This window comes from Arachis hypogaea, chromosome 14, assembly GCF_003086295.3.
Source record: "Arachis hypogaea cultivar Tifrunner chromosome 14, arahy.Tifrunner.gnm2.J5K5, whole genome shotgun sequence".
NCBI classification, from domain to species: domain Eukaryota; kingdom Viridiplantae; phylum Streptophyta; class Magnoliopsida; order Fabales; family Fabaceae; genus Arachis; species Arachis hypogaea.
Genome location: NC_092049.1, coordinates 72,087,589 through 72,099,662, shown reverse-complemented (window position 1 = coordinate 72,099,662; position 12,074 = coordinate 72,087,589). Strand labels below are relative to the sequence as shown.

Here is a 12,074-nt window from a genome sequence, read left to right as displayed (position 1 = left end):
TCATTGCTTTTTCTTGCTTCAAGAATCAATTTTATGATTTTTCAGATTATCAAATAACATTTCTCTTTTTCCATCATTCTTTCAAGAGCCAACAATTTTAACATTCATGTACAACAAATTCAAAAAATATGCACTGTTCAAGTATTCATTCAGAAAGACAAAAGTATTGCCACCACATCAAAATAACTAAACTGTTTTAAAATTCGAAATTCATGCACTTCTTTTTCTTTTTCAATTAAAAACATTTTCCATTTAAGAAAGGTGATGGATTCATTTTCATAGCTTTAAGGCATAGACACTTAGACACTAGTGATCATGTAATAAAGACACAAACATAAATAAACATAAAGCATAAAAATTTGAAAAACAGAAAATAAAGAACAAGGAAATTAAAGAATGGGTCCACCTTAGTGATGGCGGCTTGTTCTTCCTCTTGAAGATCTTATGGAGTGCTTGAGCTCCTCAATGTCTCTTCCTTGCCTTTGTTGCTCCTCTCTCATAACTCTTTGGTCTTCTCTAATTTCATGGAGGAGGATATAATGCTCTTGGTGCTCCACCCTTAGTTGTCCATGTTGGAACTTAATTCTCCTAGGGAGGTGTTGATTTGCTCCCAATAGTTTTGTGGAGGAAAATGCATCCCTTGAGGCATCTCAGGGATTTCATGATGAGGAATTTCCTCATGCTCTTGGTGAGGTTCATGAGTGGGCTCTCTTGTTTGCTCCATCTTTTTCTTAGTGATGGTTTTGTCCTCATCAATGAGGATGTCTTCCTCTATGTCAATTTCAGCTGAATTGCAGAGGTGACAAATGAGATGAGGGAAGGCTAACCTTGCCAAAGTAGAGGACTTGTCCGCCACCTTGTAGAGTTCTAGGGATATAACCTCATGAACTTCTACTTCCTCTCCAATCATGATGCTATGGATCATGATAACCCGGTCTATAGTAACTTCAGACCGGTTGCTAGTGGGAATGATTGAGCGTTGGATGAACTCCAACCATCCCCTAGCCACGGGCTTGAGGTCATGCCTTCTTAGTTGAACCGGCTTCCCTCTTGAATCTCTCTTCCATTGAGCGCCCTCTTCACAGATGTCTATGAGGACTTGGTCCAACCTTTGACCAAAGTTGACCCTTCTAGTGTAGGGGTGTGCATCTCCTTGCATCATTTGCAAGTTGAATGCCAACCTTACATTTTCCGGACTGAAATCTAAGTATTTCCCCCGAACCATTGTAAGCCAATTCTTTGGATCCGGGTTCACACTTTTATCATGGTTCTTGGTGATCTATGCATTGGCATAGAACTCTTGAACCATTAAGATTCCGACTTGTTGAATGGGGTTGGTGAGAACTTCCCAACCTCTTCTTCGAATCTCATGTCGGATCTCCGGATATTCACCCTTTTGGAGCTTGAAAGGGACCTCGGGGATCACTTTCTTCTTGGCCACAACTTCATAGAAGTGGTCTTGATACACCTTTGAGATGAATCTCTCCATCTTCTATGACTCAGAGGTGGAAGCTTTTGCCTTCCCTTTCCTCTTTCTAGAGGTTTCTCCAGCCTTAGGTGCCATAAATGGTTATGGAAAAACAAAAAGCAACACTTTTACCACACCAAACTTAGAAGGTTTGCTCGTCCTCGAGCAAAAGAAGAATGAAGAGAGTAGAGGGAGAAGAAATAGAGGAGATGGAGGAGGGTAGTGTTTTGGTCAAGGGGGTGAAGTAGTGTTGAAGATGTGTGAAAATGAAGGAGTGAAGATGGGTTTATATAGGAGTGGGGAGGGGGTTTGGGTTCGACCATGTATGGGTGGGATTGGGAGGGAAAGTGGTTTGAATTTGAATGGTGAGGTAGGTAGGGTTTATGATGGATGGATGTGGATTGGTGAAGGGTTTATGGAGAAGAGGGTAGGATTTGATAGGTGAGGGGTTTTGGGGAAGAGGTATTGAGTTGATTGGTGAAGGGTATTTGGGGAAGAGTATTATGAAAAGGTTTGAAGAAGAGAGAGAGTGAGTTGAGGTTGGTGGGGATCCTGTGGGGTCCACAGATCCTGAGGTGTCAAGGAATTCTCATCCCTGCACCAATTAGGCGTGCAAAATGCCCTCTGCTGCCAATTCTGGCATTAAACGTCAGGTTGCTGCCTATTTTTGGCGTTTAACGCCAGCTTCTTACCCTTTTCTGGCTTTAAACGCCATTCTGGTGCCCATTTTGGTGTTAAACGCCCAGAATGGTGCCAGACTGGGCGTTTAACGCCCATTCTGCTGCCCTTATTGGCATTTAAACGCCAGTAGGCTTCTCCTCCAGGGTGTGCTATTTTTCATTCTATTTTTCAGTTTGTTTTTGCTTTTTCAATTGTTTTTGTGACTTCACATGATCATCAACCTATAGAAAACATAAAATAACAATGGAAAATAGAAATATAACATAGATAAGTAAAATTGGGTTGTCTCCCAACAAGCGCTTCTTTAATGTCAGTAGCTTGACAGTGGGCTCTCATGGAGCCTCACAGATACTCAGAGCATGATGATGGCCTCTCAACACCAAACTTAGAGTTTGGTTGTGGCCTCCAAACACCAAACTTAGAGTTTGAATGTGGGGATTTTGTTTGACTCTGTATTGAAAGAAGCTTTTCATGCTTCTTCTCCATGGTTACAGAGGGAGATCCTTGAGCTTTAAACACAAGGGAGTCCTTATTCACTTGAAGGACCAAGTCTCCTCTATCAACATCAATCACAGCTTTTGCTGTGGCTAGGAAGGGTCTGCCAAGGATGATGGATTCATCCATGCACTTCCCAGTATCTAGGATTATGAAATCAGCAGGGATGTAGTGGTCTTCAACCTTTACCAAGACATCCTCTACAAGTCCATAAGCATGTTTTCTTGAATTGTCTGCCATCTCTAGTGATATTTTTGCAGCTTGTACCTCAATGATCCCTAGCTTCTCCATTACAGAGAGAGGCATGAGGTTTATGCTTGACCCTAGGTCACACAGAGTCTTCTCAAAGGTCATGGTACCTATGGTACAAGGTATTGAGAACTTTCCAGGGTCTTGTCTCTTTAGAGGTAATTCCTGCCTAGCCAAGTCATCCAGTTCTTTGGTGAGCAAGGGGGGTTCATCATCCCAAGTCTCATTACCAAATAGCTTGGCATTTAGCTTCATGATTGCTCCAAGGTACTTAGCAACTTGTTCTTCAGTAACATCTTCATCCTCTTCAGAGGAAGAATACTCATCAGAGCTCATGAATGGCAAAAGTAAATTCAATGGAATCTCTATGGTCTTAGTGTGAGCCTCAGATTCCCATGGTTCCTTATTAGGGAACTCCTTGGAGGCTAGTGGATGTCCATTGAGGTCTTCCTTAGTGGAGATCACTGCCTCTTCCTCCTCTCTAGGTTCGGCCGTGTGGGGTATGTTGATGGCCTTGCACTCTCCTTTTGGATTCTCTTCTGTATTGCTTGGAAGAGTACTAGGAGGGAGTTCAGTAACTTTCTTACTTAGCTGACCCACTTGTGCCTCCAAATTTCTAATGGAGGACCTTATTTCAGTCATGAAACTTTGAGTGGTTTTGATTAAATCAGAGACTACAGTTGCTGATTCAGAGTGGCTCTGCTTAGAATTCTCGGTTTGTTGCTGAGAAGATGATGGAAAGGGCTTGCTATTGCTAAACCTATTTCTTCCACCATTATTATTGTTGAAGCCTTGTTGAGGCCTCTGTTGATCCTTCCATGAGAGGTTTGGATGATTTCTCCATGACGGATTATAGGTGTTTTCATAGGGTTCTCCCATGTAATTCACATCTTCCATTGCTGGGTTCTCAGGATCATAAGCTTCTTCTTCAGATGAAGCTTCTTTGGTACTGCCTGTTGCTGCTTGAATTCCAGACAGACTTTGAGAAATCATATTGACTTGTTGAGTCAATATTTTGTTCTGAGCCAATATGGCATTCAGAGTATCAATTTCAAGAACTCCTTTCTTCTGACTTGTCCCATTATTCACAGGATTCCATTCAGAAGTGTACATGAATTGGTTATTTGCAACCATTTCAATTAGTTCCTGAACTTCTGCAGGCGTCTTCTTCAGATGAAGAGATCCTCCAGCAGAGCTGTCCAATGACATCTTAGACAGTTCAGATAGACCATCATAGAAAATACCTATGATGCTCCATTCTGAAAGCATGTCAGAAGGACACCTTCTGATCAATTGCTTATATCTATCCCAAGCTTCATAGAGGGATTCACCTTCCTTCTGTCTGAAGGTTTGGACTTCCACTCTAAGCTTGCTCAATTTTTGAGGTGGAAAGAACTTTGCCAAGAAGGCATTGACTAGCTTTTCCCAAGAGTTCAGGCTTTCTTTAGGTTGTGAATCCAACCATGTTCTACCTCTGTCTCTTACAGAAAAGGGAAAGAGCATAAGCTTGTAGACTTCGGGGTCAACCCCATTGGTCTTGACAGTGTCACAGATTTGCAAGAATTCAGCTAAGAACTGATGAGGATCTTCCAATGGAAGTCCATGAAACTTTCAATTCTGTTGCATCAGAGAAACTAATTGAGGCTTAAGCTCAAAGTTGTTTGCTCTAATAGCAGGGATTGAGATGCTTCTCCCATAGAAGTCAGGGGTAGGTGCAGTAAAGTCACCAAGCACCTACCTTGTATTGTTGGCATTGTTGTTGCTTTCGGCTGCCATGTCTTCTTCTTGTTTAAAAAGTTCTGTTAGGTCCTCTATAGAGAGTTGTAATTTAGCTTCTCTTAGCTTTCTCTTCAAGGTCCTTTCAGGTTCAGGATCAGCTTCAACAAGAATGCCTTTGTCCTTGCTCCTGCTCATATGAAAAGAGAGGAGAAGAAAATATGGAATCATCTATGTCACTGTATAGAGATTTCTTAAGGTGTCAGAGAAAAAGAAAAATAAAAGGATGAGGTAGAGAAGAGAGAATTCGAACTTATCAAGAGAGATAGAGCTCGAATTGTTGATAATGGAGAGGTGTTAGTCCTTTAAATAGAAGGATGTGAGAAGAGGGGAAGAATTTTCGAAAATAAAGTAAAAGATTTTGAAATAATTAAGAGAAATTTTGAAGAATTGGTAAATGATTTTTGAAAACTAAGAATGGGAAAAAAATTAAGTTTTTTTTTTTGAAAAAGATTTTGAAACTAGAAATCAAAAAGATATGATTGAAACTTAATTTTGAAAAAGATGTGATTGAAAAGACATGATTAAGAAGATATGATTGAGAATCAAATTTAAAAGAAGAAAGTTTTAAAATTAAAGTTGATTACTTGACCAACAAGAAATTAAAAGATATGATTCTAGAATTAAAACTTTTGATCCTTTCTTAATAGGCAAGTAATAACTTGAAAATTTTGAATTAAATCACTAATTGTAGCAAGGATTTTCGAAAATAGTAGTAAATAAAAAAAATTGAAAAGAAATTGATTTTGAAAAGATATGATTGAAAAGATATGATTTGAAAAAAAATTGATTTTGAAAAATTATGAATACTTGAAAAAGATTTGATTTAAAAAAAAATCTTCCCTCTAGGGTCCATTCTGGCGTTTAACGCCCAAAATGCTACCTTTTTGGGCTGGCGTTTAAACGCCAGTTTTTCTTCCTCACTGGGCGTTTTGAACGCCCAGCTTTTTCTGTGTAATTCCTCTGCTGCATGTTCTGAGTCTTTAATTCTCTGTATTATTGACTTGAAAAGACATAGTTTTGAAAATTTTTGAATTTTTAATGATGAGAAACAATAATAATAAAAAATGCAACTAAGATCAAATAAACAATGCATGCAAGACACCAAACTCAGAAGTTTGTATACTAAGGACTATAACAATTTAAAAATGCATGTAAGAAACAACAAAAGACACAAAATAAGAGAAATTAAAGATCAGAGCTATGAAATCATCAAGAACAACTTGAAGATCAATGAAGAACATATTGCATTTTTTTTCGAAAAAATGCAAGAAGAATGCAATTGACACCAAACATAAGATTAGACACTAGACTCAAACAAGAAACATAAAATATTTTTTATTTTTAAAATTTTATAGAATTTTTTTGTGATATTTTTTTTGTAATTTTTCGAAAATTATTTGGAAAAGAAAATAAAAATTTCAAAATTCTTAATAAGAATTCCAGGAATCATGCAATGTTAGTCTAAAGCTTCAGTCTAAAAAGATTAGACATGGCTAGCCAAGGTTCAGCATGACATTACATACAACAGCCAAATTAATGAGAATCAACTAGCTCCTGTGATGATGAAAGAATCATCTGAAACTCTTGAATTCATTCTTAAAAATTTTGAAAAATAAAATAAAGTTACCTAATCTAAGCAACAAGATGAACCGTCAGTTGTCCAAACTCGAACAATCCCTGGCAACGGCGCCAAAAACTTAGTGCACGAAATTGTGATCATCAATGGCGCCAACATCATGGTACGCACAATTGTAATCTCAACTCTTTGTCACAACTCCGCATAACTAACCAGCAAGTGCACTCGGTCGTCCAAGTAATAAACCTTACGTGAGTAAGGTTCGATCCCACGGAGACTGTCGGCTTGAAGCAAGCTATGGTCATCTTGTAAATCTCAGTCAGTTGAATTCAAATGGTTATGGAGAATTGATAATTAAAAGATAAATAAAACATAAAATAAAGATAGAGATACTTATGTAATTCATTGGTGAGAATTTCAGATAAGCGTATGAAGATGCTTTGTTCCTTCTGAACCTCTCTTTCCTATTGCCTTCTTCCAATCATTCATATTCCTTTCCATGGCAAGCTTTATGTTGGGCATCACTGTTGTCAATGGCTACTTCCCGTCCTCTCAGTGAAAATGTTCCAAATGCGCTGTCACCGCACGGCTAATCATCTGTCGATTCTCGATCATGTTGGAATAGGATCCATTGATCCTTTTGCGTCTATCACACGCCCAACACTCGCGAGTTTGAAGCTCGTCACAGTCATCCCTTCCCCGATCCTACTCGGAATACCACAGACAAGGTTTAGACTTTCCGGACCTCAGGAATGGCCGCCAATAATTCTAGCCTATACCACGAAGGTTTTAATCTTAGATTAGAAACCCAAGAGATACACATTAAAGCTTGATTGCATGTAGAACGGAAGTGGTTGTCAGGCACGCGTTCATAGGTAAGTGATGAGCGGAAAATTTATACGTTTTTTGGCATTGTTTTTAGTATGTTTTTAGTATGATTTAATTAGTTTTAATTATATTTTTATTAGTTTTTAATTAAAATTCACATTTCTGGACTTTACTATGAGTTTGTGTATTTTTCTGTGATTTCAGGTATTTTCTAGCTGAAATTGAGGGACCTGAGCAAAAATCAGATTCAGAGGTTGAAGAAGGACTGCAGATGCTGATGGATTCTGACCTCCCTGCACTCAAAGTAGCTTTTCTGGAGCTATGGAACTTCAAATGGCGCGCTTCCAATTGCGTTGGAAAGTAGACATCCAGGGCTTTCCATCAATATATAATAGTCCATAGTTTGTTCGAGTTTAGATGACGCAAACTGGCGTTGAACTCCAGTTCCATGTTGTAGTCTGGCGTTCAGCGCCAGAAACAAGTTGCAAAGTGGAGTTCAACGTCAAAAACACGTTACAAACTGGCGTTCAACTCCAAGAATGACCTCTCCACGTGAAAGCTTCATGCTCAGCCCAAGCACACACCAAGTGGGCCCCGGAAGTGGATTTCTACATCAATTACTTACTTCTGTAAACCCTAGTAGCTAGTCTAGTATAAATAGGACTTTTTACTATTATTTTAGAGAAATCTTTGGAACGTTTTTTCTTAGACTTGGGGGATGGCCATTCGGCCATGTCTGGAGCATTATCACTTATGTATTTTCCACGGTAGAGTTTCTACACACCATAGATTAAGGTGTGGAGCTCTGCTGTTCCTCAAGGATTAATGCAAAGTACTACTGTTTTTTTATTCAATTCAACTTATTCCACTTCTAAGATATTCATTCGCACTTCAATATGATGGATGTGATGATCGTGACAGTCATCATCATTCTCAACTTATGAATGCGTGCCTGACAACCACTTCCGTTCTACCTTAGACTGAATGGATATCTCTTGGATACCTAATACAGGGGACCGAGTCCGAGTTATTAGTGTCTTCGTGGTATAAGTTAGAACCCATGGATGGCCATTCCTGAGATCCAGAAAGTCTAAACCTTGTCTGTGGTATTCCGAGTAGGATCTGGGAAGGGATGGCTGTGACGAGCTTCAAACTCACGAGTGCTGGGCGTAGTGATAGATGCAAAAGGATAGTAAATCCTATTCCAGTATGATCGAGAACCGACAGATGATTAGCCATGCAGTGACAGCGCATTGGACCATTTTCACAGGAGGATGGGACATAGCCATTGACAATGGTGATGCCCTACATAAAGCATGCCATGGAAAGGAGTAGGATTGATTGGATGAAGACAGCAGGAAAGCAGAGATCAGAGGAACAAAAGCATCTCTATACGCTTACCTGAAATTCTCACCAATGAATTACATAAGTACCACTATCCTATTTTATATTTTATTTATTTTCATCCACTATAATTTCTTAATACAATTTAATCTGACTGACTGAGATTTACAAGGTGACCATAGCTTGCTTCAAGCCGACAATCTCCGTGGGATCGACCCTTACTCACGTAAGGTTTATTACTTGGACGACCCAGTGTACTTGCTGGTTAGTTGTACGAAGTTGTGAAACAGATATAAGATCATGAATGTGCGTATTGAGTTTTTAGCGTCGTTACCAAGGAATGGAATGATCACGATTTTGCACACCAAGTTTTTGGCGCCGTTGCCGGGGATTGTTCGAGTTTGGACAACTGACGGTTCATCTTGTTGCTCAAATTAGGTAATTTTATTTTATTTTTAAGCTTTTTATTTCTTATTTTCGAAAAATACAAAAAAAAAATTTTTTTTCTTTCTTCTTTTTCGTTTTCCCAATTAAATTTCGAAAAAAATATAAAAAAAAGTTTAATAAAATCATAAAATCAAAAATAATTTTGTGTTTCTTGTTTGAGTCTAGAGTCAATTTTTAAGTTTGGTGTCTTGCATGTGTTTGTTTTTCTCAAGAATTTTCAAAAATTCATCATATGTTCTTCATGATCTTCAAGTCGTTCTTGGCCAGTCTTCTTGTTTGATCTTCATATTTTCTTGTTTTGTGTCTTTTCTTGTTTTTGATATGCATTTTTAATTTGTTAGTTTCTAAAGTTTGAAAATTTCTAAGTTTGGTGTCTTGCATGTTTTTCTTTCATTAAAAAAAATTTTCAAAAATAAGTCTTGATGTTCATCTTGATCTTCAAAGTGTTCTTGGTGTTCATCTTGACATTCATAGTGTTCTTGCATGCATTGTGTGTTTTGATTCATAATTTTTATGTTATGAGTCTTTTTCATGTTTTTCTCTTCCTTCATTAAAAATTCAAAAATAAAAAAATATCTTTTCCTTATTTTACTCAAAATTTTCGAAAATATGATTTGATTTAGTCAAAAAGTTTTTAAATTTAATTGTTTCTTATGAATCAAATCAAATTTTCAATTTAAAAATCTTATCTTTTCAAAATCTTTTTCAAAAATCAAATATTTTTCATTTTACCTTCATATTTTCGAAAACTTTTTAAATTTGATTTTAAAAATCTTTTTCTTATTTTATTTCTTAATTTTCAAAATCTTTTCTAACTTCTTATCTTTTTAAAAATTGATTTTCAAATCTTATCTTTTTGTTTCAATCATATTTTTTTAAATTTCAATCATATCTTTTTCAAAAACAAATTTCAAAACTTTTTCAATCAATCTTATCTTTTTGTTTCAATCATATCTTTTTCAAAACTACATAACTAATCCTCTATCTCTTATTTTCGAAAATTTCCTCTCTCCTTTTTTAAAATTCCTTTTTAATTAACTTAATTGTTTTAATTTTAATTTAATTTCAATTTTTAATTTTCTAATTCTAAGCTTAATTTTAAATTTTTTTTATTTCTATTTTTCGAAATTTAACTTTAAATTTTAAATTTTTATTTTTCGAATTCTCTCACCTCTCATCTCCTTCTACTTATTTATTCATCTACTAACACTTCTCTTTCACCCAAAAATTCGAACACCACCTCCCTCTCTGTGTTCGAGTTTTTCCTCTTCTCTTCTTTACATTACATTCTTTTCTTCTTCTACTCACACAAAGGAATCTCTATACTGTGACATAGAGGATTCCATATTTTCTTTGTTATTCCCTTCTTTGTCATATGAGCAGGAGCAAGAACAAGAACATTCTTGTTGAAGCAGATCCTGAACCTGAAAGGACTCTGAAAAGGAAACTAAGAGAAGCTAAAATACAACAATCCAGAGACAACCTTACAGGAATTTTCAAATAGGAAGAGGAGATGGCAGCCGAAAATAATAATAATGCAAGGAAGATGCTTGGTGACTTCACTGCACCTAATTCCAATTTACATGGGAGAAGCATCTCAATTCCTGCCATTGGAGCAAACAACTTTGAGCTGAAACCTCAATTAGTTTCTCTGATGCAGCAGAACTATAAGTTTCATGGACTTCCATCTGAAGATCCTTTTCAGTTCTTAACTGAATTCTTGCAGATCTGTGATACTGTTAAGACCAATGGGGTTGATCCTAAGGTCTACAGGCTTATGCTTTTCCCATTTGCTGTAAGAGACAGAACTAGAACATGGTTGGACTCTCAACCTAAAGATAGCCTGAACTCTTGGTATAAGCTGGTCACGGCTTTCTTAGCCAAGTTCTTTCCTCCTCAAAAGCTTAGCAAACTTAGAGTGGATGTTCAAACCTTCAGACAGAAAGAAGGTGAATCCCTTTATGAAGCTTGGGAGAGATACAAGCAACTGACCAAAAAGTGTCCTTCTGACATGCTTTCAGAATGGACCATCCTGGATATATTCTATGATGGTCTGTCTGAATTAGCTAAGATGTCGTTAGATACTTCTGCAGGTGGATCCATTCACCTAAAGAAAACACCTGCAGAAGCTCAGGAACTCATTGACATGGTTGCCAATAACCAATTCATGTACACTTCTGAAAGGAATCCTGTAAATAATGGGACGCCTTAGAAGAAGGGAGTTCTTAAAATTGATGCTCTGAATGCCATATTGGCTCAGAATAAAATATTGACTTAGCAAGTCAATATGATTTCTCAGAGTCTGAATGGAATGCAAGCTGCATCCAACAGTACTCAAGAGGCATCTTCTGAGGAAGAAGCTTATGATCCTGAGAACCCTGCAATAGCAGAGGTGAATTACATGGGTGAACCCTATGGAAACACCTATAATCCCTCATGGAGAAATCACCCAAATCTCGCATGGAAGGATCAACAAAAGCCTCAACAAGGCTTTAATAATGGTGGAAGAAACAGGTTTAGCAATAGCAAGCCTTTTCCATCATCCACTCAGCAAAAGACAGAGAGTTCTGAGCAGAATCCATCTAGCTTGGCAAATATAGTCTCTGATCTATCTAAGGCCACTCTAAGTTTCATGAATGAAACAAGGTCCTCTGTTAGAAATTTGGAAGTACAAGTGGGCCAGCTAAGTAAAAGGATCACTGAAATTCCTCCTAGTACTCTTCCAAGCAATACAGAAGAAAATCCAAAAGGAGAGTGCAAGGCCATTGAAATGACCATCATGGTCGAAACCACAAAAGAGGAGGAGGACGTGAATCCCAGTGAGGAAGACCTCCTGGGAAGTCCAGAGATCAATAAGGAGTTTCCCTCTGAGGAACCAAAGGAATCTGAGGCTCATCTAGAGACCGTAGAGATTCCATTGAACCTCCTTATGCCATTCATGAGCTCTGATGAGTATTCTTCTTCTGAAGAGAATGAAGATGTTACTGAAGAGCAAGTTGCCAAGTACCTTTGTGCTATCATGAAGCTGAATGCCAAATTATTTGGTAATGAGACTTGGGAAGATGAACCTCCCTTGCTCACCAATGAACTGAGTGATCTGGATCAACTGAGACTGCCTCAGAAGAAACAGGATCCTGGAAAGTTCTTAATACCTGTACCATAGGCACCATGACCTTTGAGAAGGCTCTATGTGACCTTGGGTCAGGG

At 37.7% G+C, this 12,074-nt stretch overlaps 1 non-coding gene across 1 annotated transcript; it reads right to left on the bottom strand.

The window, feature by feature from the left end:
- Positions 1–10,776: 10,776 nt before the first annotated feature.
- On the bottom strand, positions 10,777–10,884 carry LOC112745638 (small nucleolar RNA R71). Its single transcript, XR_003173555.1, has one exon. It is a non-coding gene; the product is annotated as a small nucleolar RNA R71 (small nucleolar RNA).
- Between the last annotated feature and the right edge of the window lie 1,190 nt (positions 10,885–12,074).